This window comes from Aythya ferina (assembly GCF_964211825.1).
Source record: "Aythya ferina genome assembly, chromosome: 2".
Classification (NCBI taxonomy): Eukaryota; Metazoa; Chordata; class Aves; order Anseriformes; family Anatidae; genus Aythya; species Aythya ferina.
The window spans coordinates 62,522,053-62,546,040 of NC_140297.1; the positions used below are offsets into that span (position 1 = coordinate 62,522,053).

Genomic DNA, 23,988 nt, shown 5'->3' on the forward strand with positions numbered 1-23,988 from the left:
ATATTAATCCAGGGTCCTTATTGCTGGTTAATGGAATTCTTTTAATATTGACCCAAGTTTCTAGTAAATAGATTTACATTGATCTGGTGATGTATAGAGCTCAAGTAAGTCTATCTATGTGTAAGCAAATTAAAAACCTTAAGCCTATACAGCCAAACTCTATAATCCCATGCTGAAAAATTGATCCTCAGATACTCTCATGGGAAGATTATTTTTTTTTTCCTTTTTCTTTTTAGGTAAAGAGACACCTTCAATTTCTTTGAGAAAAAAAATAAAATAATATTAAAAAAAAAGATCACCGTAATATTGGAGAGGCAAGACATGTTTCATATCAAACAAAATCAAAGCTACCAGAATAAGTCTTCATAACTAAAAACTGCACTCTGCATTGGGTAGCATGGCACTGGTCATTCAGCAGGTGGAACAGACATGTTACTGTGCTGCTCCACAGCATCGCTCATCCTTGCTTTCCTGCCTGATCACAACACTTGACATTTTTGAAGGAAGAAGGTTGCCACAACCTTGCTGGAATGGCAGCTGTCAGCACATTCAACACCAGTCTAACCCCAACCATTCCTCCCCGAAGTCAAGTCGGGCTTGCAGTGCCTTTCTCCTGCCTCAGGATAAAAATGTCAGACATATGGATGTCAACGCACTTCGGAAAGTAACCAACGCTGTCCTTGCTGTGCAAACGCAGTAATATCAAAAGGGCTTAATTAAGCTGGAGATAATGCCACTTCACTGTCAGACTGGGCTGGTGGGTTCAGAAAGCAGCTGAGGAGCAGGAAGGCAGACACATATGTACACCCAAAGGAAGTGGGATGACTTATGCTTTATTTCCATAGGAAATTAGGCTAAAAATAATCGTAAAACCTACTTCAGTTGCTCAGTTGCCAGCTCAGTTTCACACACATTTTGGCCCTCTGGCACATCTGTGCTAGATGTAATCCTTGTCTAATGTGTTCCAGGCTACCAGCACAATGCTAGAAAAAACACAACCATAGCTAAGATGCCAAATCGTATGTAAAGATCAAACTACACTTTGGCAACACAGGCAGGCCAGCTACAATTTGGAGGTCACTTTTATGTTACCCAGTCAATGTGTGCATACATCTTTGCTGTGCACTTACAGTTTGTAAACAGAGGTGGAGCAGAAACAACACAGAGCTCATGCGGCATCTGCAGAGGGAATAAGGGATGAGCAGTACCTCAAACAATACCTCACCTTGCTGGGTGGGAGGGTTTCTGTTCTGTAAAAGGACACCTTTTTTTAAAAAAAAAAAAATTACACTAATTAGCATGAAATACTGACCAATAATCTTCAAAACCTTTCAATTATAAGCACAAATGACTGCAGCCTTGCAAATTGAAGCAGGTGTTGGAGAATGTGGAGACCTGTTTGGAAGATCCACATCTCCTATTTTCCCATTATCAGCATTTCTATCTTTTACTAGTCAATATCCAAACCCATTCAAAATGGTATACAGCAAAAATAGTATGTTTTTAGTTACCATACTGCAAGCCACAATCTATGCACATTTTTCAAGAAGTGTTTTTATTACTTGTTACCCAGATTTGCAATGCTAAACTGAGACCCAGGACAGAAGTCTAGCTTATACATGTATTCTCCTGTGCATGGGGAAGTTTCAAGTGCAACGTCAGGGGTGGTTTTATTTTGATGGCTTTTCCACATGCTTCAGAAAAAGCACCATAATCCCTTTGCTTTCATAACAGAAGTTACACAGTTATTTCTCAATGATTTCTCAAACACACACAAAATTTTAAAGCGTTAAATTCCTTTCCCTGTGGGTCAGGTCCATAAATGTGCTTTGAGGTGACAGGAATGAAACCCTCCGTATCATCACCAACCCCAAATATTTCACAGAATAAATATTACCCATCTCTGCATCAAAGAAAGCCTGCTGCCTGACAGGAGCTCAATGTTGGATTGTGGTTGTCTGGACACTGGTGGAAATTTAATGGGATGCTAAGGAAAAAAAAAAAAAAATCAACATGGATTTTTAAGAAGAGATTTATCACAAAAGCAGCAAGTTCCTATCTGTACAGAGCAAAGCTGATTCACTTCTCACTCCCTACCAATGGTAGGCATTAGTTGCTATGTGTCTACCTGCAGAATCTCTGGAAAATAGAGGATGCAAACAACCTCTCCTTCTCCAGGTGTAGGAGTCAAGATGGAAAAGGGATCCTGACCCCTCAGCATGGTGATGGGGCATCTCAGAGCACCACTGCACTCGTTGGCTTGGGATTTGTCTCCGCAGTCCCACCTGCCTGCTGCCTCTCTTCACTCTTTTGCACCAGCCCAGAGCTGGAAGGTGACCTGCAGGAAACTCAAAAAAAAAAAAAAAAAAAAAGCCATTACTGTTTTGTGTCAGCTCAGAAAACTGCAACAGGCTAGGCAGGGGGGAAAAAGACTGGAGAGGAAATCAAGGAAATTCACTTTGGCAGAAAATAGCAAAGCCTTTTTCTGAATGTTAACTATCTAATTTAATGAAGTCTAGAGATCAGTAGAGACAATTGTCACTGCCAGCTTTGATGCCAATCACAACTCCTGAACAGAAGCCAGCAAACGCATCCAACATACAAAGGGGAAAACAAAAACAAGGCAAGGATTTGACCCTTTGCTCTCATGATCCTTTACAAAGAAAGATCACCTTTCAGAACGATGGGGAAAAAAGTCTTCCCGATCAGAACAAGTCAGCAAGAAAAAGGAGAGAGAAAAATCCCAAGACAAAAGAGCGCAGAACTGTAATTTCTCTCTGTCGGTCTGCAGTACCTTTAGGGCTGTCAGTGGGAATGTTTATGGGCTGAAAAAGCTCTACATGGGCTGGGAAATCAGAGAAGGTTTCTGTAACCCACGTCAGGAGCAGGTATGTGCTTTCACGTGCAGGCAGCTGTAGGTTTGCTGTGCCCTCATTGCAGTATTCTCCTGCAGAGATCCTCCTGATGGTCACCAAAAACGTGTCTTCCACACACATCCCTCTGTCAGTACAGCCTGCATAGGCTCACGCAGCTCGATGGAGAGGCAGCAAATGCTCTAAACCTGTTGCAGGGATGGGGGCATGGAAAGAAGGAAATCCAAGATCCTGATTGTAAGGAGCACAGTGCTTGGGTGTGCATCAAGGCACTCAGCCAGCTTGATCACTAGACAAGATTTACTCAGGAGCTTAAAATAGATTCCCCAAAATAAAACAAAGTTACAGAGATGGCCAAACAACACTGTTTGGATTATTATGGCTTTACTTACCAGGAAGGACTCTTCTTAGTAATTCCAGCATCTCAGCTCCCTCGCGAGGGAGCTGACAACTTCCACTCCTTTCCTGGACATCTGTGGATACAGGGTTCCCACTCTTACTGTTAAACACAACCTAATGTATCATTTTGGACAATCTGCTCCCTTCCTAGCCCAAGGACTGAACACTTCTTTCCTCTCTCATTCTCTTGATACACCCCTCATGCTCTCTAATTAGGTTTTGGGGAATCTCTGCAAGGAACAGCAGCATTTCATCCTCTCTCCAGAAGATCAGGAACCTCAGGTATAACTGTTTCTGGCTTTACATACCTTCTACCTGCCTACAGCCTTCTTAAAATATTTTACAAACATATCACAAGAAATTCTGATGATACTCAGTGACCTTAAACTGCATAGTGTTCCACTAAGAGCTTTGCCTCAAGTTTCTATCAGGCATGCAAGCATACAGCAAGATTTGGGGATGGGATTTCCTAGAGGTATGGTCCTTATCTTGTACTCAGTCACAATGCATGAGCATCCATCCTCTCTCATGTGTGCTGGGAAACTCATGAGAAATAAAAGATCCTGAATTCTTCTGTTTGATTTCCCTTTGCCTTCTCCCCTGCCTTTACGTCCAAGCTGTAGACCTAAATCCCAAATCCTATCAACCTCAGAAGGTCAAAACCACGTGGGTGCTTATGGAGAGCCCATGACCACGCAGTGCAACATCACCCACTTCCAATCTTCATGCATTTCCCATGTGTATTGTCAGAGCAGCACTGACATCAATTATCAAACTACACCACGACTCATCCCACACCAAAGAGAGACAGACCTTGGCAGATTTAATACTGTGTGGGCCAGCCATGTATTTTCCACAGAAACAATACCAGAATAGCTCTTATTTGTAGGAAAACATCTATTTCCATAGCATGTCCTTGCAGAACCCAAGTCTTTGTGAAAGAGAACTTCAAATTCTGCCCCTTTCCTCTTAGCAACAAGGCTTCTGTCTCAGGATGTGGGTCCCTCGGGTTTGTTTTCCTGGTGCAGATACATATCCCCAGCATTGGTCACAGAGACTCAGCATTGTGCCCTACCAGTAAAACCTAGGCAAGCTGGGGCATGGTCCTTAACAAAGCACATCCTTCCCACCTCTCCCAGAGCTGCTCTCTAGAACAGTAGCAGCTGGCTTGTTCATGTCACCTGCATGCTGTGGATCATGAAAGCCACCACCCGTCTATGAGAGGGACAGGTTTTTAGGACTATTGAAATGAGTTATTTCTTTTTTCACTGGCTGTGTTCAAATCCTAAACACATTGCTTTGCCTCCCTAAACCCCCAAGTATTTCAGAGATATGACAAGTCTCTCCTAATTGTGAAAGTTTCTTATCTTAAAGAGATAATTGGTGAAATATATATTATTAGAGCACCCATCAGCACTGCCAGAGGTCTGTCATTTCCATTACAAGCCCGAGTACTGAAGATAAGCTAGAATTAGGCTGTAATTGTCCCTTGTGTTAGAGCCAGCCTCAGCACACAATGTATCAACTCACATTCCTTAATTATATTTTTAATTTAATTTGACCTCAACTTACTTACATTCAGAGGACTGAAATGAGGGTAGATACAAACCAAAACAACAAAAAACTGTGCTCCAAGTATGGGCAAAAGAAAATTGTTCTGGCTACTCAAATGGCCATGAAATAACCATTAAAACTAGCCCAATTCACAGAACAGACAGTTTGGATATTGAAAGCTTATCTGGTAAATAGTGCTGCTTGTAATCTGGACAGAATGAGAAAGATGAATAGGGGAGGTTCTTGTTCCTCTCTGTAACTACAGCAGAACACTATGGGCTAGAAGAGAGGATGCCGAAGTGTGTCAGTATAGTATACAAAACCCAGCTTTGTATGAAGTTGCAGTGGAATTTATGTACATTTACTTTAGGAATTACATCAGTAGAGATCTTCTGGATCACTGAGGCTGTCATCATCAAATGTTGCAAATTTGTTTTTTTGGAGACTAAGGACAATCTCAAGAGCAGGTAGGTTTGCTGATGTCCCTGCTCATATTGGAAAGCCATGCCAGAGCTCCTCACTTTCAACACTTTCTTCCAGTTTCTAGCCAAACTCTTTTATGGTCAATTGTTCTCATGGCAATGCTTTGTTTTAGGGTAAACAACACATTTTCTTCCTTGCCTATTGTTGCCCTCACGTATACTGATAGCTATTATAGCATATTTGCAACTGCCTTTTTGCTAGACCAGGTAAATATTGCTCTTGCAATCTTCTCAAAGGGGGTTTCATTGGTCTGGGCATACTCTCTGTCTGGTCCTTCTGTGCACAGGGGTGTCTAGGGCCATATTTCTTATGAGGTTGCATTGTTGCTTTGCACAGGGCCCATGGTTTTCTGTCCTCTGCTGGAAATTAATCACCTGATATGATCCTAAGCTATATTTCCTTTATGTTTTTCATTTTTACAGGCTGTCACATAAGTAACAATTCATAAGTAATCCAGTTAGTCACTAATTGACACCACAGTTTGTCCTCTACATCATGCTTCAGGAGAGTTTCCAGCCACCAGAAGAGCCAGATTCTGGAACAGACACAACTCCTCTGACGGGGCAGGGAGCAAAATTCCTAACTAGTTTTAAAACTGAGCCTGATAAATGAAGAGGAATATATGATGTGACTGCCTGAAATATCAGGAGTCTGGACCTCATGATCTGCAAAGACCTTCCCTATGCTGAGTCCAGAATTACTAAATATAATATACGATAGAGTCACTAAAAATATCTAGCTAATCACTCACGTGCCAATAACATTTTATCTGGAATTTCAAAGAGTAAGAATGAGCTAAGTGCCTAAGTCCCTCCAGCGCCTATAGAAAATCCCAGACACTTCTTTGTTAAACTTATTTCTATTTCTACTTGGGGCTACAACACTACATTCACATGGTAAGTTCTCATTTCCTCATATTAGTATGGTAAATGAGCATGACAGAATGTTGTTTAACAAAAGGAGTATCCATGTTTTAAACATGCAGAAATGAAAAACAAAAGGAGAGATTAGAATATCTGTGTGATTGCAAAATCACAGGGTATGTAATCTGTGTGATATATTTCATTTCCTCCTCATGGAGGTGGATCTCAGTCAACAGTTCACTGAGGGGAGCCCTGGTAGTCAGCACGCGTCGCTCAACCAGCGCTCCCAGCTGGTTCTCCTGCTGTCGATGGAAACTAGAAGAGATAATATCCAGCATCAGTATCTCTGATTTAACACGTTTGCTGTACAGATAAAAATTTATGCAAGCACCAAATGGATAGGTTGAATTTGGTGTGGTGTCAGTGCCAAAATACAGCGCATGGTCCATGACTTTAAGAGATGTCAGAGCTTTGTCATCTCTCTCAGATACTTTTGGCTTCACAGGTCTTGTGTTTTTTCTAGCAAGCGAGGAGACTAGATACACTTAGGTGGATTGCTCGCCTTAGCATATCATACTTTCTAACACCAGCACACAACAGCACAAAATGAAGATGTTCTGATATTTGCATTTACACAGTCACTGTTCCGCACCCAAGAAAGGATTTATTGCATCATTGCATTTATTCATGGGTTCAGATTTTATTCCTGAACACAGTTCAAACATAATAATCCCTCTGTCTGATGGGTTTACATAGGAGATTGCTCTCAATCTTCTTCCTTAAAGCTCAACAACAGGGACCCACCTTTGAGCTATGCCCTGCCAGGGCATCCACGCTGATAGATCCAGAGAAGGATGCAGCATCCCACTGGATATTTCAGTTTTGCTAAAGGTGAGCCATCCTGATGACAGTTCATTCCACACTAACAGCTTTGGGACTGCAGGTGCTATGAGTGAATGGTTGCATCCTGGCTTTGAACAACTGCAGTCAAAACTGATGTACAGTTCTAAGGACAAGGAAAGATGCCCAAAAATAACTCAAGGTAGGGTAACTTTGGGTGGGACCCTGCTGCAAGGTATGTTAAAAATCTCATTCAACAGAGCAGAGAGGGAGTTGCAAGAAACACTTAAAAATGGGAAAAGGTTTCTAAGTGTTTTGAACCTGATATACACAAATTAAAAAGTTTCAGCTGAAAACTGGCAGCCAGAAAATTTCCCCTCTCTTCTTTTTCTTAAACAGAAACACATCCTTTTTACAGATACACACACACACATAAAAAAAAAAAAAAAAAAAAAAAAAAGTCAAAACTTCAGGTTCGTTCCAGTTGCCTTTGTACCACCGGAGATGCTATAGGCAGCACAGAAACAAAGAGCAGTTGGGAGAGACAAGGCAGAAGCTACGGGAGACCCTCATCTTTCTTGTCAGTACCTTGATGTCTTTGCTGCAGCAGGGCATCTCAGTCGGCTTTTCTTACCCACTCAGGCTGATCTTTTTCTCTGATTTTTTTTTGTCCAAAGCCAAACACTGAAAAAACAGATTTTGTAGAAAGTAGTCAACAAGTTGCAGTGCAGCTATCTTCAGAGCTGGTGTGTTAAAAAACATTGAATTCCAACGATCACTTTCTGAATGTCTTGTTTATACGGTGTTTCTAAAGCAACAGCATTCCCGAAATTGTGTAGGAAAACAGAGCCATCTACAGGGGAAACTATTTTGGCTTGGCAAGGAAAAGGATCGGAGGAAGCAATGCATGATTCTGTGCCACCCACCAGCACAAGGGAAGGACCAGCCAAACACTGTGTTACCTGCACAGTGCTGGGGGTTGCACAAGCACATACTGCATAACTGAAGTCCTGTGAATCTGGTTCAGCCTCTCGCAGGCTCTTTTCTGTCAGGTTTGACAAACTTTTTCCATTACCTTTCAACCAAAGTCACAACCACATTATCAAATATCAAATATCCACATTAGCTATGAGTAACTGCTGGAAGACCCAGTCATTGGTACACCCCTCATACAGTACCCAGGAAACGTGCTCCATTCCAGGCTGCGGTCCCATCCCACCCCTTTGTACCTGGGTTCCTACCATAAACCCTCTGCCCCCTGGTTGTATGGGCATGCCCATGTGTTACTGGGGACACACAAGCTGGTGAGCAAGCTGTACCTAATACAGTTGGCTAAAAAACATAAAACAACTCATCCTACCTGCCATGCAATGGAAGTACTCCTTTAAATTTAAAGGCAATGTCTGACACTTTTCTGGGGGAGGACGTGGGGATATTTAATTCCCCACTGGTGACTATCAACCAGTGGCTGAATATATGCAGTCTCAGCAATGGCAAATGGAATAATTTCTAATTGTTCTTCTGCCTCCTCAGAAAAGTCTCATTAATTCATTTTTGTATTGTTTGAGTGTTACAATACACATCTTCAGCAGAGAAGAAATTGAAGAACAGGGGAAGGAAGGTAAAGAACTGTTAGTTGGAAATGGTGACTGTTTTATCCAGCATATCTTCAAAACTTAAAAAGCTGTGTTTAAAACTTTAGCTGCTGCTTAAAGTGCCATGTTAGGAAATAACAGATGTAAGGTTTTCAGTGTCAGGGGCTGCTACAACTTAGGGAAAGAGCTCTAAGAGTTTCCCCATGGCCAAATGATAAAGGATGTTTTGTTACATTAACACAGGGGCCTCCATACTTAGCTAAATTAAGCCAATTAAAATGGCACGAAATCAATCTTTCTTTAAATACTTAAAAGCAGAGCAAAAATTAGGTTGAGAGAACCCTCCCAAATTGATTTCCATTTCTGTAATGACTGATTTATGTGATATATAAAGTTCAGCTTCATATCCAGCCAGTTTGTATGTTCTTACTTATTATATCGTATTCTCTTGTAGGATTATAATTTTAAATTCATCCAGACTTGAGCTTTTTGAGTTATTAGAAAAAAATTCCATAGACTTACCTTTGGTTGAATTTAATAATAGTTTTAATTCGATTAAATCTAATTGAATTACATTAAATGCATCCTGCAATTTTATATGTAGTGACTTAGCTGTACAGTCAATGGAACAAAGTCATCAGTGTAACAGTATAGCTTTGAGCTTTGATATTGTTGATATAGGTCATAATATAGGAAACTAGGACTTTTGTGGGTAGAAAAGATTTCCCCTGGCCTAGATAGTCTCAAGTTCTGTGTCAAAAAGAACAATGGGTGTGCCTTATACTTTATGGCTTCCATCTGGTTCAGATATCGCGCAAACAGATATCAAACAATGACCCTCATGATATGGCTATTGGCTTCGGTGGGAGCTTGGGAGGGTTAGGAAGGAGGGTCCTGTGTATGGCTTGTCTAGAGCCTTGCTAGCACAGGACAACTTGGGTTCACCACTCTCCCTGGCCAATTTGGTCTGAAGACAAAAACTAGGGAAAGATATTTTGAACTCTTTTTGAAAGGATTTTTTCTGCTGCTAGACTGCTCCTTTTTTTCTGTTTTAACAATGAGTTTTAATGAAAAACACATTGCAATCAATTAGATGTGGACTGTAAGCTCTCCCAGACAAGGGCTGTTCTTTTTGTGTATACATACAGGGTGAGATATGCTGCTGTTAATTTCAACTATCTAGGACTTGTGTCTTGTCCAAAGCAGTTGTCCAGGCTTCCGCTGAAATCCTTGCAGAAAGCCCTTCAAATAAATCCACCCCATCTATCTTTGGTGATGTATATCTTAGGGCTATGGAAAAGTTTTGTACTGACTCATATTTATACATGGCCTCATACAAGCAAAAGAGCTGTTTTAACCCTGTCTCCTTGTCTTGCCATCCACCCACCCTCTGTCCCTGGTCACTAATCACCTCAGCAGGCAGAAGGAAAATCTCTTCTGTCAGGATGGCATTTATACATTCCTGCTACCACCCTGCTTGGTTAAAATCAGTCCACCTGGGGGAACAGAGCCACTGGGATGCCCAAGAAAGAGGCTGAGCTGGTGAGGTGGAGCGTTGATCTCCAGGGGCCAACCCCAAGCAGAAGCACAAGTCATCCAAAGCAAGGGAGTTGCAGATGGTAGCAGTCAAACAAGCAGCTCAAAAAGGGAGGCTGGACCTGGAAAGAAAGGTGACATCTCTAGAGCTTCGTCTTCAGGCAGGTCAGATTTTCATTTCTGTCAAATCCTTCTGCCAGCATGTCTACAGCCATTCCCAGCCCCCAATTGAGTGCACTTTCTACTCTGTCACACACAAATCACTAATGAAAATACCAAGTACCACCCAAAACAGAAGAGAGCCCTTTGATACCAATTTCCAGCTCAGCAGTTACTCACTGAAAATAATCCTGTTTCCAACTAGCTGCATACCTAAAGGGTTAGATCTTCTCCTGTCTTCCTTTTCAAGGTGTGTCAAAATAGTCTAGAACAAACATTTTGTTGAAATGTAGGACAAAATCAGATCATGCAGAAAGCCCACAGAAAAAATCATGGCTAAACAAAAGGCATTTGGTAGTTAAAGTTTCACAAATGGGATCATCGCTTAGATTTCTGCACATGCATTTATGCCATTTTTGTCCCCATTCTGTGATAGAAGTGGGCAGCAGCTATTTTAACCACCACGACAGTGCTTCATTCCCAGAAGTCTCCACTGAAAAAAATGTCAATTGAGTTCCAAAGGCACAAATGTGTGAAAGATGCAGAGAAAACGATATTAAATATCAACAGCTTGTTTCACTCAACATCCTGAATTTGGTTAAAACATACAAGTTCCCTGGACTGTTACTTTTTTTCCTTAAGGGATAATCATAAATCTAAGATATGTTTCTTTCTATTTTTTATAGGATGCTGTGTGATTTTTAGCTCACTGTAAAATATTCCTTCAGGGACAAACTCACAGTAGATAGGCTTGATATTTGCCTCTGATTTTCTGTAAAAAGAGCAAGCAACTCCTTCAGGTAATGGGGTGATAGAACCATTTTCTAAAAAAGTATCTAGTTAATCCGCTAAATTAGAAAACAAAGAAGAAAAACGTAAAACTGGAAGTTAGTCACATGGTAGACATGTTGTTTTTATGAGAACATACTTGTATATTTGCAATAAATGAAGGACAAGGGTTTTCTCTCAAAGATATTTACTTTCCAGTAAAAGGAAGAGAGGGAAGAAGTAATCTAAGGGATTATCTGAACCAGATAAAAGCGATTGGATGAACTCCCATGCCTATTAACAGCTCATCTCCAAGAAAACATAGTGGAGCCCATGGACAGGGCAAAAATGGATATTTACCTCATATAAAATGTTCTCCCAGGCTCTTCCAATATGAAGAGTAGGAGTAGATGGGGAAATCTGTGGGAAAGAGGTCTGCAGGGCAGTCCCTCTCCCACTCTAAACCACCATGCTTCCTCCCCCGACCTCAGCAAGCCCACATAGTGTTCTCCCCATTCGTGCTTTGCTTTATGTAAAAGTAGGGGGAAAACATGAGCTCATGATGGCTTTACAGAATCATAAAATGGCTGGTATTGGAAGGGACCTTAATGATCACCTAATTCCAACCCCCTGCCATGGGCAGGGACACCTCCCACCAGACCAGGTTGCCCAAAGCCCCATCCAGCCTGGCCTTGAGCACCTCCAGGGATGGGGCAGCCACAGCTTCTCTGGGCAACCTGTGCCAGTGCCTCACCACCTTCCGAATGAAGATTTTCCTCCTAACTTCTAATCTAAAATTCCCCTCTTTTAGTTTAAAGCCATTTCACCCCTATCACTACACTCCCTGACAAGCAGTCCCTCTCCCTGTCCATGGCAGGGGGTTAGAACTACGTGATCCTTATGGGGCCGTTCCAAGCCAAACCATTCCATGATTGCTAATTGCACTGCAAAACTCTGAGAAGATGCTGCTGTATCACAGCCTGAGCTCATGGCTGACTCCACACATGCTGACCATCTTTGTGTATGGAGTTTGTGAGACTCCACCTCCCAAATATTCCCCTCAGCACCAGTAAAGAAAGGTGAGGGAGAGGAATTGCAGCATATGTAAATTTGATGCAAGATGAGCAGGATTGCAACAGATCATTGGCAATTTGTGAGGCAAAAGAAAATGAGTCCTAACAGACTCTCAAGAGAGAATTTCTCCATGAGTCCTCACAAGTGGATTCCCCTCTTCCAAGTATGTTAATGCAAAGTAGGACAGTAAGAAGCCACATGCATAAAACTTGGCCACAAGGCACTTTCCTCACCGCGCCTATTACTGTGCTGGGTGGGCATCTGTGGAGTCAAGAAGCATAGGAAAAAATGCTTATAGCTAAACACACTTAAAAGGACAGAAACTCAGCTGGGATAAATCAGCGTGGCTTCAACAAAATATGTGGGTCTGGTTGTGGTAGTTTACTTGCTAACACCACAGCTCAGGCTTTGGGACAGAGATGCACTACCCCACTGCCCTGTCCCACACCATGTCCGGGCAAGCTGCAGTAATCAAGCACTTGGTTATTTCACACTTGAGTATACACCTGCCAGACAGGACAGAAATTTCTTATTTTGTTTTAGGGTTGATTCACATTACTTTGATAGCAGATTTACAGAACAAGCTTTCTTTTATTTTTTTTCTCTGTTCCCCAGCTGCCTCGAATCAAAAACCCTCACTTCAAGTGAAAGGGGAGGATTTGTCTCCTGTTTATGTAGAATCGGTTTACATGGGAGCCCTCAATATTGACTCTAGGACTAAGCTGAAATAATTCCTATGAGTAGAAGCAAATAATGCCTATGTATGCAAGTACTAGTCCTTGATCTGTTTGGACTGGTCTCTCTTCCAAATCAGGGTCTATTCCTCCTGAAATTTTGTTCAATGTGATCAGTAAATATCAATTCTGTCAAAGCTATCAAAGCTTTCATGTAGATCTATCAAGAGCCCTGTTTTTGTTCAAAGACTTAAGGATTCTGCACAGGTACAAGAGAAAAATAAAAGCACTTCCAGAACAAGTATAAATTATGGATATAGAAACACATGTAACTCTTAAACAATAGATTATATAGAATTAACTACACTGTTCTTTGATGAAAATGGAAAAGTTTGAGGAGTTTTCTGAGGCAATTCATGTTTTCTGTGTTCATCTCCAGTGAATACAGTCTTAATTAATACAGAAAACCATGCAATTTATTGGCCAGACATGTAAGTCATATTGACAGCAGACAATAAAACTAGATACATTCAAATCAGAGTAGATAAATCCAAAATCCAAATCACAGTACCGCTTTGTCTGCTGAGGCTTCAGGCTGAAGCTCATCTCCCCCATTGTTTTCGTGGTCTGCTCTCAGACTTTATTGTAACCTCAACATTTCCAGAGAGCAGAAGGGAAAAATATTACATTTCTAGCCAGTTACTCGATTGCCAGTATAGTAGGACTTTATATTGATTTTCTGTCCTCAGCTGCTAATGTGGTGCACTTCTCTCTAGTTTTCTCCTCACAGGTCACTAAGATTTATGGCTGACCTGGAGGAGTTGAAACCAGAAATCATGCTGCTGAATTGCCACTGCTGGAAGCCACCTGCTGCTGACCAACACCGGGTCACATGCATCTCCTGAATGCCTCAGGCCATCCAAGACTCTACTGGACACTTTGCTCCTCATGGAGGACAACTTGACTTATTCATGCCATATTTATTTGCTGGCTAGTTCTGTTAATTCTGACTCTAACCAATTTTCATCTTAGTTGTTAGATTAAATGCGATGTAACCAAACAAAAAATCTGCTTTAGAAAAGTTAGGGTCTTCACCAAGATACAGATTAGCGAGACCCCACTTGTTTAGCAAGGTATCTCCAAACTGGGTACCACTGATTGCTTTTTTGTTTTTTCATTATACTTTCCTGGGGGAAAAAAAAAAAAAAAAAAAAAAAAAAAAAAAAAAAAAAAAAGGCACCAGTATATTTCATTGGGATCTCATGAAATCTCACTAAATAAACCAACTTTGGGTTAGGTGAATGTGAAGGGAATTATAAAACCTGCATCCATGGTCTGGGGAAAAGATGGGAGGGAGTGGAGGGAGTGTAAGGGATGCACAAAAGAAAGGAAGAGCTGAGGTTAGTGAAGTCCCTGGCCTATGGGACAATTTAGGGTTAGGGTTCATAGTGAGAAAGCCATCAGCAAAAGTATTGGAGCATCTGTAGATGAATCTCCAAAATAAAATGAAGGGCTCACACTGGCATTCTCCTCTGACTTAGTGGAGTAGGGTCCTAGCTTGTGAAACAACCCAGAATTAGGGTTGGAGCTCACAGAAAGTCCAGGTCTGCAGGACCTGAGCTGGAAGGTGCTACCACAGGAAGCCAAAGGTAGCCAAAGCAAGAGAGACTGGGCTGTCCAAAATGAAACCAAACTTTTGGGTGAGCGTTTGAAAGACTAAAAGAGAAGACCCATGAGCACTACTCCAGGAAGACTTGGAAGGATTCTCCAAAGAGAACTAAATACTGCAAGTTGCCACAAGGTATGATGAACCTGTGGGTGGGGTGGAGACACTAGCCAAGGAGTCAGTTTATGGCTAAGGTTAACGTCAAAGCTAAGAGAGAGAAATCCCAGAGTTACAGTTTGAGTTGGGCTGGAAGGGGGCTACCAAAAGAAAATGAGGGCTGCAAAATGATTTGTCCTCTGAGAGCAATGTTCCACACAATTTTACTACAAGGATCCAGTATACGATTTCCAATAAGATTATAGAAAATCCTTAGCAACAGGACTCAATATTCTAATGCCTTGCTTTTCCCTGTCTGGCCTCAGTCCTTCTTATAGAGAATGGCACCCAAGGTAGATTTATCACCTTGAACTATGGAAAGAACCTCTCCTGGAAATTATTATGAAGCTATAATAGTTTCATCCTCACATATACCGAAAAAAAATAATATCACCACTGATTATGATATGCACAGAAATATGAGCCAACTTTTTTTTTTGTTAAACAAAACAAAACAAAACAAAAAAAAAGTAAGTCGTAATAGTTGGAATCTGGGACAGAATTTGGAAGAAGTGTCAGTCTTTCCATACTAAAAATCATTTCCAGATGAGAGGATGGAAATGGGTCCCCTAGTTACCAGACCAGCCCCCACCCCCACTTGTCTCCCTGTGCTGTGGATGGCCCAGGGCAGGAAGAAATGGAGGTCAGCCAGAAAGTCCCCATGACTTGTTGGGGCCACAGACTGCAAGGGAGAAGGCAAAGGGGGTATAAAATGGTATGGAGAAAAACACAGCTGAACCTCAGTGAAGTTTTCAAGGAACTGGAAGATGGCCTGTCACCATTGCCCTTGAATTACAGACACAGGTCGGTCTCCCTCTTGGCACATTACTGCGCCACAAGGACACCTCTGGGTGTAACACACCTGCATTTATTTGTTCACACCTGCGCACAGGACTGGGGTAGGATGCACCTGCAGCTCTTTTCCCCTTGCAGGTATGCCCCATGCTTGACCTATGTTCAGAGAGGAGGCAAAGGAGGTGCTACACCCGACTTCCTCTTCACCTTTGTCTTGGGGTCAGGGTACTCAAGCCATTTTTCTGGCCAGGAGCTTCCCAAACACACAAATCTCAGACCACTGCATCTGTCTCAGTCTTACCACTCTCAGGTCCTCCTACCACATCCCCAGCACCACAACAACAAAATGAATGGAGAAGTCTCTGAGCTCCTGTATGGCAGTGCTGTCCCAAATCCTCTGCTGGCAGCCTGGCTTTCCTATGCTCTAGCAACCAAGGGAAAGAAACAGGGAGACTGCAAGCAAAGAACCTTTAAGGCTTTACTGCTGGGGAAGTATTGCCAATGAACCCATGCAATTTGGTTCTGTTCAGATGTTTTGAACCCATTATAGCTGAACGGGTCCTAAATGTCCCCAAACACATTCCCATTATCCCTAATTTAATTAGTTTATTGAGATCATCAATGAAAAACATTATACAATTAAAACATTTGCACTCAATCAATTTTAATTGTATTCACTACAATTGCCTGTGCCAAACCAGATGCCTTCTAGTCCTGAGATAAGTGAAGGGAAAGCAATTTTCAAAACTCTCATTTAGTCGAGTTTGATCCCATTGCGTAACACGAGAGCTGTTTTCCCTGGGAAAACCTGGCAGATGCCCCCTTCCCCTGCACCCTCACCCCAACACCGGCCCAGACGGGCCCCCAGATTTGCTCGGAGAGGTCCCCGGGCAGCGGCGGGACCTCCGCCTGTGTGTTAGCACCACCTAGTGCTGTTGGCAGCAAAATGTCAGCAACCGGCAGGGAAATGCCACCATCCTGCTGCTACAGAGAGATGCCTTCGGCTTCTTGGTGAGTTGGAGCCGTTCCCAGCACACTCCTGCAGTTTGGCTTGCCCCTCCTTAGAGGCTCCCACCCGCAGCTCCGAAGCGCCTGGAGCATCAGGCGTTGTGCTGGCCCTGCGCTGGCTGCTGATGGGGAAGTTGCAAGTGGTTTTAAGAGCACGGGGGATATCAAAGCAGGGATGTTACACCATGACGGTCTATGAAAAGACATAGCAGAAGCCAGGTGCCAAAACAGCACATCTGAAATGCAACTTCACCCTCCTGGAGCATCTATCCTGGCTCTTTCCCAGATTATCTCACACCACTTGAGCTGAGGTCATGGATCAAAGGTGGTTGCAGAGCCCATCCCAAGCGACAGGTCAGACATCCATTAGCTTTAACCTCCATCAGTGAGACTTAAGCCAGACTGCTTGTCCTACGCTTCCCTTAGGCTTAGCACTTCAGCACGGCTCAAGACATACTGTAACTCACTCTTCTGCCTGAAACCCCCAGGGGAAGGGCAGCTTGGCTTCCTCCGCCCCAACTCTGAGAAACAGTGGATGCCTTTTTCCCTCTGCCCACTTGCAGCCCATGTCATGGCCTTCTCTCAGAGCACAACCATCAGGGAGGTGGCAGCAAGGTGTCTGGTTTTCATCCAGCACTTGTTTAATAAAAGGAGTCCTCAGCAGTCAGCACAGGGCAGGATTAAGTCTCTGACCACTAGGTCATGGCCCTGCTTTCCCTCCAGTTCAGTGGGGGTGCTCTTCTGCACTCCAAAAGCAGGGGACAACAGACCCTAGAAACCTTACGAGCTGCAGGTTATAACCTTCTCCTTACGCATGGATCTGAATTGAGCAGAAAAAGCTGGTGAGGGTCCTGCTGCCTGGGGTGTGGGATGGGGGGGAGGAGGAACATGCCAGCAGGCTGGAGCCTTATTACCAGACAGGCCAGCAAGCAAAGCTGAAAAAAAGCTTTTTCACACCTATCACACAGGCACTGACTCTCAAGGAGCAGTGCCAGGCTGGGAAGCCAGAGTGGAAAGCAGCCCTGAGTTAAAAATCTCTGACCTCCTGCTACTCAGCTGAATGCTTCACTGCTAGCTTCAGTAAGACCAGATTCTTTTGAAAGACATTAAACTATAAGTAGCCTTCCCTGATTAGGTGTATGCATGGGGGAAAAAAATAATTTTCCTGTTCTGTTAAGGCTGGGGTTGTTCCTAGCTACCAGACTGATGTGCACTTGCACATGTCCAGAAGCAATTTTCAAATATCTGCAAACTTCTGCATTAAAACCTGTGGCTCTTACAGATTTTCAGTACCTTCAAATTAGAGGAGAAGCAGTCAGGAGTCTGCATGTGGAAGTACTGGAGTCCTCTTTCATACCTAAGTGTCTAAGCAGAGCCTGCCTAAGTCAAACCTGGGGTAGGACACAAATGCTAGCTCTCCTGCTCATACTATAGAGTTGCAAGGTCAGTTCTAAATCTGAGATCTTTGGGCTCATTTTATATTAACATCCAATCTCTTTCTAAATATGAATGCTAATTTACCCACAAGCTATGTTCTCCCATTTGTGGTTGAAGATCCCTAATCTCCTTTGTTCCTGTCTCCAAAACCTTTCCATTGAACTGATGGCTACAAATAGCAGTAACTGATAGCAGGTGCTTGAGACGTGTTTACTGCTCTGTGGCACCGCTTGCCTCGTATCTTGCCATATCACTCTCTATTCCAACATCATGAACTTATATTCACTGATCCTGAACAGCTGTACAAGAAGATTGATTTAGAGATGGATTAGTTTGCAAGTATTCACTGCTTCTCTTAATAATCGAAGGACTCAATGGATGTGAGCATTGAGGAAGCCAATACTAATATAATTTTTCTGCTAGAGTTCAGAGCAAGGTTTTTCTTTCCTTTCAATAAATTCTAAGGATTACAGTGTTTCAATTTCTAATTCTCTTCCCATGCTCTGAACAAAACCATGCATATTGCAAAATAAAACAATAGCCCAAATGTACTAAAATCAGTTGTAGATTGTCCAAATTATTCCATAATATATAAGCTGTCTTGCTGTTCAGCCGGCTCTGTGCTGCACCCCTCTATGCTTAGGGAAAAATAAAGCATACAACAAGAAAAGACTGAGAACCTCCAGGAAATGCGTCAAGCCAGAAACTGGAGGAATTTGAGTTGGATGGACATGAAGCAGGAGGAGTCTGGGGAGAGGAATTAGGTCTCCCTCCAGAAGCCCTGTGCAGCAAGTTCAAGAAGGTGTAAGACGTAATTCCTATTCATTTTGACCTTCTGCTAGTTAACAATCCAAGCACCTACAGGGGGCTGCTTTCAAATTTGCCCAAAAGCATTTACAGCATTCTGGTAGGACACATGGTGGGCAAGGTTCCTTCCTGTACACCACACGTTCCTCTAAAACTATTGCAGACAACACCATCCAGGTCACAAGCACGCCCTACTTCAGAGTGAAATTGTTCCATATTCATAAAATCTAATCTGGGTTACACAGCTCTATACCTATTCTTCACCGAGCATGCAAACACCATCTTTCTTTTGTCCCCTGAACTGTGTTCAAGCTCATGTGCAACTCCAAATCCTGTATGTGTTGGTCTTTCCCTGCTCAGCATCTCTCTTATTTGCAGCGACAAACACAGGAATACTTTCCCCATGAAGAGAAATACAATTTATCTTAACAGGAAGGGAAAAATACAAAGAGATTTTGTAAAAATTGCCAAATAATTATGCTAACTGACAATGTCCTCCTTTAGAAAGCCACAACCCAAGTCATCAGAGGACCATAACATGGAATATTTCCATGTAAGTCACAGACTGCTGCAAGGCTGGTCCCCAGTCTCTTACCAGTGAATATACCACAAGCCTCTACATACCAGGCTGTTTTAAAGGGTTGCTCTCTTCACGGTTATCATCCAGAGACACGACAGTCACACAAGGGAACCAGGTTTCTCTCAGGATGAATCCCGTGGCAGTGGAAACATTTCCACCAGTTGGTAGCATTTTAGACTAAAAGTCATCTGAGTTGATCTTTGGATCTTATTTTAAAGTAAACATGACTCTGGTAAAAAAAAAATACTGCAAAGGACCAGATCTGGATACTATTGTTACATCTGGGACAGCATAAGACTGATCAAAGCAATTTTAGTCTTTTGAGAAAAAGATTTGATGCTTCAGGGTTTTTGATGCTTGCCTTTATAGACTGAGAAGAGAAAAAAAAACATTCACTGATATGAAATTTGTTTTCCAGTTTGCTCCATCTCTTTGTTGTTCCCCTTTTCCTGAAATATATGAGTCAGGTGCCAAAGATGAGATCCTCATAGCAGTAAGCAACCCCACTACCCTTTTAATTTGTTTTCAGATTAATTCAACCTCCAAATTTTAGGTGAGATGGTGGGGGGAGGGAAAAACACTTCCCAGGGAGGCTGGCAGGATGTAGAGGGTGCAATGTGCCTCTCCCATGTAACATGGCTCATGATCTCCTCCAAAGGCCACAAAAGTCTATATTTCCTATACTAATTGCATTGGGTATGCAATGCTCTTAGCCTCTGCTACCTGTTCATGAAGATGTTGGGTTTTATAGCAGCCACTGAAGAAGCTTGTTGCAAGGTGTTTTTTGTCAGGCTGGGCAGAGTGGAGATTCCTCAGACTTGACCTCTACTCCACAATTGTTAATGTAACAGAGACATGGGTGGAGGAAAAAACCTTTCCCTCTGCAGACCTGACAGAACCTGTTTAAAATCTGTTTGGACAACAGGTTTGTTTCCAAACCCTGTCCAGTGCAGAATCTTATGGGTCAGGATTAAAGAGAGGAGAGGGACAGGTAACATTACAGGTGGGGTCTGCTACAGGCTATCTGATCAGGAAGACCCAGTATATGAGGCCCTCTTTAGATGGAAAGGAGCAGTCTCATATTCACAAGCCCTGGTCCTCATGGGGGACTTTAACCACCCTGATATCTGTTGTAGGGACAGCACAACAGGGCAGAGGCAATCCAGAAGGTTCCTGGAAAGTATTGATGATAAAGTCCTTCTCCAATTGATAGAGAAAACAACAAGGAGATGTGCTATGCTGGACCTCATTCTCACTAACAAGGAAGGGCTGGTGGGGAAAGTGAAGTTCAAGAGCAGCTTTAGCTGTAGTGACCACAAAGTTATGGCATTCAAGACCCTTAGGGCAACAAGGAGGGCACCCAGCAAATTCACCATCCTGGACTTTAGAAGAGAAAACTTTGGCCTCTTCAGGGATCTGTTTGGTAGTGTACAATGGGATAAAGCCCTGGAGGGAAGTGGGACCCAAGAAAGATGGTTAATATTCAAGGATCACCTCCTCCAAACACAGGAGTGATACATCCCAACAAAGAAGTCAGGAAAAAAACACCAAGAGGCCTGAATGGATGAACAAGGAGCTCCTAGAAAATTTTAAGCAGAAAAAGGAAGCTTACTGAAGGTGGAAGCAAAGACAAATAGCCTGGGAAGAATACAGATAAATTGTCTGAGCAGCCAGGGATAAAGTTAGGAAGGCTAAAGCCCTGATAGAATTAAACCTGTCCAGAGATACCAAGGGCAACAACAAAAAGTTCTACATAAGGGATAAAAGGAAGACTAAGGAAATTGTAAGCCTTCTGTAGAAGGAAACAAGAAATCTGGGCACAAAGATATGGAGAAAGTTGAGGTACTCAACAGCTTTTTTTCTTCAGCCTTTACTAGAAAGTGTTCTAAACACACTGCACAAGTTGCAGAAGGCAAAAGCAGGGACTGGGAGAATGATGAACCAGCCACTGTAGGAAAAGATTAGGTTCTAGACCATCTAAGGAACCTGAAAGTGCACAAGTCCATGGGACCCAATGAGATGCATCCACAGGTCCTGAGGGAACTGGAAGATGAAGTTAGCAAGTCACTATTAATCATATTTGAGAAGTTGTAACAGTCCAGTGACGCTTCCACTAACTGGAAAAATGGAAATATAACCTACAGAAATGTAATTTCTAAAAAGGAAAGACCTGGGGAACTACAGGCCAGTCAGTCTCAGCTCTGTGCCCAGCAAGATCATAGAGCAGATCCTTCTGGAAGCTATGCTATAACATGTGGAAAATAAGGTGATTGGTGACAGCCAACATGGTTTTACTAAGGGCAAATTGTGTCTGACAAATTGGATGGCCTCCTAAAACAGGGTTACAGCGCTTGTGGATAGGGAAAGAGCAACTGACATCATCTACCTGGATTTGTGCAAAGCATTTGTCACTGTCCCCCATGACATCCTTTTTTCTAAATTGGAGAGACGTGGATGTGACAGAAGGACCACTCAGTGGGAGAGGAGCTGTCTGGATGATTGCACTAAAAGAGTTGTTGTCAACAGCTCAATGGCCAGGTGGAGATCAGTGACGAGTGGTGTTCCTTAGGGGAAGTTATCAACAACACCAAGCTGTGTGGTGCCGTCAACACACTGGAGGGAAGGAATGCCATCCAGAGGGACCTGAATAGGCTTGAGAGGTGGGCCTGTGTGAACCTCATGAAGTTCAACAAGAGTAAGTACAAGGTCCTGCACCTGGGTCAAGGCAATGCCAAGCCAAAATCAAGCTGGGTAAAAAATGGATTGAGAGCAGCCTGAGGAGAGGGACCCGGAGGCATTGGTTGATGAGAAGCTCAATAAGAGTCAGCAAGGTGTGCTTGCAGCCCATAAAGCCAACCGCATCCTGCGCTTCATCAAACAAAGCGTGACCAACAGGTCAAAGGAGGCAATTCTCTCCCTCTATCCACTCTCGTGAGACCCCACCTGGAGTGCTGTGTTCATTACTGAGGTTCCCCTGCACAAGAAGGACATAGACCTGTTGAAACTTGTCCAGAGGAGGGTCACAAAGATAATAAAAGGGCTGGAGCACTTGTCCTGTGAAGACAGGCTTAGAGAGTTGGGGTTCTTCAACCTAAAGAAGAGAAAGGTCTGGAGAGACCTTATAGTGGTCTTCCAGTACCTAAAGAGAGCCTACAGAAAAGCTAGAGAGGGCCTCTTTATCATGGAGGGTAGTGATAGGACAAGGAGTAATGGTTTTAAGGTAAAAGAGGGTAGATTTAGATTAGACATTAGGAAGAAATTCTTTACTATGAAGGTAGTGAGGCACTGGCACAGGCTGCCGGAGAAGCTGTGGATGCCCCATCCCTGGAAGCGTTCAAGGCCAGGTTGGATGGGGCTTTGGACAACCTGGTCTGGTGGAAGCAGCACAGTCCCTGTCCGTGGTAGGATGGGTTGGAATGCCATGGGATTTAAGGTCTCTTCTAACTCAAACCATTCTATGATTCTGCGATTTTGCAGAGACTTTTCTCTTAAAAAGTCTCCGAAAAAGAGACTTTTCTCTGCTTCTGATTTTCATCAGAAATAACTGAAATGCCCTGCGCATAATAAATACACCAGACCACCACTACAGTCATTAATTACTACCAGCATCAGGCATATGATTTAGAACTGTTGTTCTCACACCGAGCTGTGTCAGTAACAAGCCCTGTGAAAGCAGACCACTGAAATATTTGCTGTTTTCCTTGTGGGTCATCTAGGATGGCAAGGACGACAAATTCAGAAATTCAAACTCAGTTATCTTCTAGCCAATCCCTGTGTGACCCCCCATTTAGGTCATCCATATTCTTCAAGTTACTTGGAAAACAAACCCAGATAAACTCACAGGAGCTCTACCTTCTTATGTTTCATGTCATCTACTGACTCATATACGCTATAACAAGAGGCACCTTCTCCATTCCCCTGCCCCAGAATTACCCCTGTGGTGATATGACCACAGATGTTACAGCAATGTTGCACCAGTCATAGTGCAACCATAGGTCTGGGGAAATTACTAGATTTCTCAAGATCTGCCATAAGCAACGTACTATTTAGGCAGTGGTGACCGAGGTTGAGGCAGTATGGGTTGGCTCATATCCTTTTCTACCACTGTGTGACAACTGGAAATTTACTTTTAAGCACACTATTAAATAACCTTGAAATAACAGAGCTGAGATACCACTACTAAAATCCATCTGTGCCTGAGAACTGAAATATTTTTTGAGAAACCCTTGCAGTATTTCTTTCTTTCTTCCTCAGAGCACGATAGGAAAAAATCCTCAATTTCTCCCTCCAGTACTGCCAGTTCTCCATTTCCTTCTTCAGAACAGGAAAAATACACATTGACTTAAGCACCAATAAAGTACATAGGGGTGCCTGTATTTAAAACCAAGCTACAAACTGTTTGTGGCTGGCATCAGGTATTGGGTAACACTATATCCTAGTGAAAAATACCTTGGTGTCCAGCCTGAAATAAGGAAAGCCCTGGTTCAGCTGGAGCTCAATTCACTTCCAAAGCATCTGCTCTGTAGCAGATTTCCAGCTATCATCTCCACAGAATTACAGATTCTGAAGGATTTTGATTAGGAAATATCAAAACAAAGTGTTGCAATATTTTTCAATTAATAAAATAAACATTTGAGTTTCAAATGTTGTTTTTTCCACTGTTTCAAAATGACAATCAAAACTGTCATACTTGAAGTCTCCCCTTTCAAAAGAAAACCTGA

General features: G+C 42.7%; 1 long non-coding RNA gene across 2 annotated transcripts in view; it reads right to left on the minus strand.

Annotated features, from left to right (window-relative positions):
- Positions 1 to 817: 817 nt before the first annotated feature.
- Positions 818 to 23,988, minus strand: part of LOC311432724 — a 52,507-nt gene continuing 29,336 nt past the window's right edge. For both annotated transcript variants that reach the window (XR_014690261.1, XR_014690262.1), the window contains exons 3-8: positions 10,019 to 10,265; positions 7,601 to 7,696; positions 3,266 to 3,346; positions 2,129 to 2,348; positions 1,898 to 1,987; positions 818 to 1,264 (exon numbers count right to left, since the gene is read on the minus strand). This is a non-coding gene — a long non-coding RNA (uncharacterized lncRNA). The remainder of the gene's footprint in view (positions 1,265 to 1,897; positions 1,988 to 2,128; positions 2,349 to 3,265; positions 3,347 to 7,600; positions 7,697 to 10,018; positions 10,266 to 23,988) is intronic.